Source organism: Parasteatoda tepidariorum, chromosome 6 (genome assembly GCF_043381705.1).
Source record: "Parasteatoda tepidariorum isolate YZ-2023 chromosome 6, CAS_Ptep_4.0, whole genome shotgun sequence".
Classification (NCBI taxonomy): domain Eukaryota; kingdom Metazoa; phylum Arthropoda; class Arachnida; order Araneae; family Theridiidae; genus Parasteatoda; species Parasteatoda tepidariorum.
The window spans coordinates 85232220-85237201 of record NC_092209.1 but is presented as its reverse complement, the minus strand read 5'-3'; the positions used below and the strand labels follow the sequence as shown (position 1 = coordinate 85237201).

General features: G+C 24.7%; 1 non-coding gene across 1 annotated transcript; it reads right to left on the bottom strand.

Annotated features, from left to right (window-relative positions):
* Positions 1–4369: 4369 nt before the first annotated feature.
* On the bottom strand, positions 4370–4442 carry TRNAK-UUU (transfer RNA lysine (anticodon UUU)). Its single transcript has one exon. It is a non-coding gene; the product is annotated as a tRNA-Lys (tRNA).
* Positions 4443–4982: the final 540 nt, after the last annotated feature.

Genomic DNA, 4982 nt, shown 5'->3' with positions numbered 1-4982 from the left:
TTTACCCCCTAAATGATATTCGTGCAAATATGTCCGTTGAAATAGTCTGACATGCAGCAGAAAACATAGTTGTAAAGTTTATGCAGTCAGCGGCGCCATCTTTCGACAGACTTTGCAGGTGTTTGTAAAATCTACCGTGAATTAATTAGTTGGTTTCCTAAACAGAAAGGGGTAAATAATACATCTCAATGATGTATTTCTTCAACTGATTTTTAAAATCGTTAGTCATTTGGTACTTATAATTAGATGCAACAAACTTTTGGCATTTTGTCATTTTTCTAGATTTCTGAACAATTTCACATGCAATAAGCAGAGCGGTTGCACGTAAATCCAATTTCTAAAAATTTTAAAAAGTATATATACTTATATATAGAGAGAGTTCTAAAAATTTAAAATATATATATAGAGAACTTAATTCTGAATCGTATAATATATATATAGATCTTAATTCTGAACTTTCTTAAAAAATATGATAAATAAAATTTTGCCTATCTGCCTGTCCAAAAATAAAAGATAAGATTAAGAACATTCCAATGATGACATGAGAATTCTGAAATACCCACAATTTGAACAACGAAGAGCCCCCTTGAGTTTCTTCGGAAATTGAAATTAATTTAAAGTGTTTACCGTGTTAGTATCATAAAATATAAATATTTAAATTTATACAAAAATAAATCAATGCTATTGAAATGTATAATATAAGTATTAGAACCCTAATTATTTCCATCCAATGCAAGCGATAATCAAACACTGTTTCTACACATATTTAATAGAACATTACTCCGGGTTTTACCTTCCCACATTCTAAATGGTATGGGAATTGAAGGTGTGCTAAAAAGAAATTTAAAAAAAAAATTCTACTATATAACTAACAAGAATTGATACATTTTTAAACAACCCTCCGACAACTGTTTCGAATGGAATATATTTTGTTTCACCTCCGCAACTAATTTACAGAAAAAGCGAGTTCTGGTTTAAATTCCAGGTTCAATCCGATAACGGTGCTGACGTAAAATATCCTCAATGGTCGACGGATCACTGGTTAGAATCCTCTTGGCGTCGGAATAACCGGGGAAAGTTTTCTGTTCCATGTAATGGATGCGGGTTAGTTCCATAAAAATGTACTCCACGAAGTTCGTCCCAATACTTGATCCAGGAGTTCCCTTGTCTTCTGCATTGGGTTCAAAATTGAGACTGTGGAGTTCGTTGCTAGTCGTAAACTGAGAATTAAGTTGGTTGTTCAACGCTGGTTTTAAAAAATATATATATATAAGAGAATATGAATAGAAAATCCCTTAATAAAAAATAAATTTTTTTTTCGCTTTTTCTGTAAATTAGTTGCGGAGGTGAAACAAAATTTTTTTGGTGAAATATAAATCCTATAGTGAAGTAATACTTTTTAGAACAGCATATAATTTTGAAAAAAAAAAATTATTGCATAAGTTGCTATTAGCTACCTGATTTATAAGAGGAAATTCTGAATTTTTTTTTCTTAGTTATTGTTTTTTTTTAATTGTTGCTTAATTAAGGTTAACTATTCAAATATTAATTTTAAAAAAATAATAAAAAGGACAAGGCCGTAAAAAATTATTAAATACAATAAAATCTGCTCTTTTTAAAGATAAAAAAAATTGAGGATTAATATTTAATGCGAATGAAAAAATAATCAAGAACATTTAACGAATGCTTTCAGTTTTTTAACTTAAATTTTCTTTATATGTATATAACTTGTTTCAATAAAATATTTTTTGATTAAAATTACTTTTCCGAGATGTTTAATATAAGACGTTTCGTTTGCTTGATGCATGTGACGCCATGCCTTAGTTGACTTATAAATTTTTTTTTCTTAATCTTTTCCTTATGCTTATTATTAACTTTTTTATGAATTAATTTTAAGCAAAGAGAACAGAGTAGAAAGCAACAGTTTTGAAGTCACTGGTGCTACCATCTAGTGGCTACAATTAGAAATAAAGAATTGTATGTCATTTACTTGTAGAATATATAACTTGCTTTGTATGCGATTAACGTTAGATTTGGTAAAGGGGTTAAAAATAAGTAAATAAATAAATAAAAAAATGCAAATTAAAAATATTCCAATTCTTAAGTATTTTGAAAGACAAATTTACTAATTTAAGTCTTCGTTACGATATTTCTTCATAATATATATATTTTATTATATAATATATTATATTGCATATTTTACTATATTACGTAAACATAAGTGCACGGAACAATAAAAAACATTTCATTTTTCTCTCTTAATGTAACATAAATAACTTGTGTTTATTACATAAAATAAATTGTTCGAGGTTTAAAAACATCAATGATAACAAATGATGTAGATGCAAACCACCAAACAAGAGGGTTTTTCATCTTTTTCTTATGAATCCAAATGCAATATAGTTTCTTCTTATTTAATTTTATAACAAAGTCAATAACTGACGTCTGTTTTTCACAACAATTTTTTAAAAATTTATTATTTACCCCATTTAAAATATCATGATGTTTAAATATTAAAAAAGATTATAAAATACTAAAACTGATTATTTAATAATATTAAATAAAAAATACTATTAAATTAAAAATTTTACTAAATAAATAAAATTGTCATTTAAAGTTTGTAAATAATTTTATTTGAGAATGTCGTAAAATTCAATTTCTTTTGCATGAAAGCATGAATTTATTTATAAACACAATATGAAAATACTTCTAACTGTTAAAAATTATTTTTCTGTAGAAAATTTTCAAGAAATTATGCTAGATGGCGACACTGATCAATTTATTCAAAATTTTCAATTCAAAATGGGGTTTTTTTTTCGGCAAGAAGATTTTTTTATTAATTTTTATTAGTTTTTTTATCTCTTATCTCAAACATTTCTTTTTAAGAAAAATTTAATTTAAGAAAAATGAAGAAAAAAGAATATTAAACTCGCTGTTGATGTATTTTATTAATAATTCATTGAGCTTTTAACAAGCGTTATGATATTCAGATAAAATTACAAAAATGAGAATTATAATAGTCTTAATAGAGATTTTTTTATATAAATAAATAAAGAAAAAAAGTACTCAAAAAGCTTTTGTGTTTACTCTCACTCAGACAATTTGAAGTTATACTTGATAATTCATTTTATTTCTAGAAAGTAAGAACATCCTATCAATATTTTTTTTATCAATAAACATAAAATTTATTAAATTACAAGTAATATATTAAAAATGGAAAAAAGTTTAAAGACATAACAATGAAACAAAAATTTTTTAATTAATTGATAATGAGAGTGTTGAAAAATCTAGACTTCATTTGAAACATTTTAATGATGCATCAAGAGTAATTTTTTGAAACATAAGATTTTAAGCTGATTTAACTTAAAAGTAGCATTTTAAAATTTTGAAAAGGCAATATTAAAAAAATGGAAAAGAAAACAATATTTTGTTATAAATTATTTATTAAACTTTAAAAGGTTTTTTTCAGTAAAGTTACCAATTTAAACTGGTTTGCAAAAAAAAAAAGTATAAGTTTTTGAATAATTTTTAAAACAACGAGTTAAAAAATTTTTTTTACCGTGCCGCTTTCTTTTGCAGTTTTTTAAAATATTTCCTATACGGTGATTTTTTTTAAATAAAATAAAATATTTACAGAACATGAAAAGAACATGTGCTGCCATCTTATGAAGCTCCATATTAAGAATATACCTCAAAATTTATAAATAAACTAGAAGAAATTTTTTAAATAATCAAATTAATTTACTGTACAAACATAGGATTAAACACATTTTTTTTATTTATACTTAAATGCCTTTACGTTCAAAAACTTGCATGTTTCTTCTGAAAAAAAGCTTCCTTAGGAATAAAAATAATTTGCTACTTGGAGCTACAATCATTAGCTTTTTCCTTCCTTTGTATTTATTTAATTTTCTATATATTAATCTAACGCACTAGTAGAAGAAAATGCATGTTGTAAAACAAGAAGTTAAAAATTAAAGAAGAAATTATAATAATTAATTTTAAAAACAATTGTCAAAAAGAAAACAAAATACTATCATCTTCCTTTATTTTGTATAAAGTAAAAAGCTAAAAAATGGAATATCTCTTTTTTTAAAACTTAAACATGAGCTGCCAAGTGTAATTAATAAAAGCCGAAAAGTAATTTCCTAAATTGTAAAAACTGACAATTACATTAAGTATTGAGAATTATCTTTTTAATATAAATATGATTTAACTCCTTTCATCTTTCATAAAAATATAACAACATAATAGTTTTTTTTTTTAAAAATTTGCCCAACACTTTTTTATACGTTTGCGGACAAACAAAAAAAAAGTCAATGAAGTATCTGCAAAATGGATTTTATTAATAGTTTAAACAAAAATAATCCGCCCGAACAGGGACTCGAACCCTGGACCGTTAGGTTAAAAGCCTAACGCTCTACCGACTGAGCTATCCGGGCTCGACCAATCAGCAATAATTTACATTTATATAGTAAAACAACAACTTATGGAAACTTGAAATTTTTTGATTGATTTGTTATTTTATCACATTAAAAATTTATATTAAGCTGACTAAGATTTTAAAGAGATGAGAAAATCATAATAATTCTATTAGACAAGTATTTGATTATAGTTTACATAGGCAGTGAGTATAGAATTTTGAATTACGGATTTTATCAAGTGTAGCAGTAACTAAATATTTTATTCATTTAATTAATTCATTTATTCCATTCCATTCATTTATTTGTGGAATTTTTTTTTATTATTCTGAAACGTTACTTAAACTCTTTTTTTTATTGTATTCATATACAGTAATATAGTAGACTCTCTAAAATCCACGTAGTGTGTAAAACACACTTAGAGGATTTCATACTATTTGTTTACAATGTTATGATGCAATTTTTCTTTCTAAATTCGTATCAATATGCATTGAAAGTGTTTGAAAAATGAGTAATACATTAAAAAGCAAAAACTAATGATAGAATTGTATGTAATTTAAA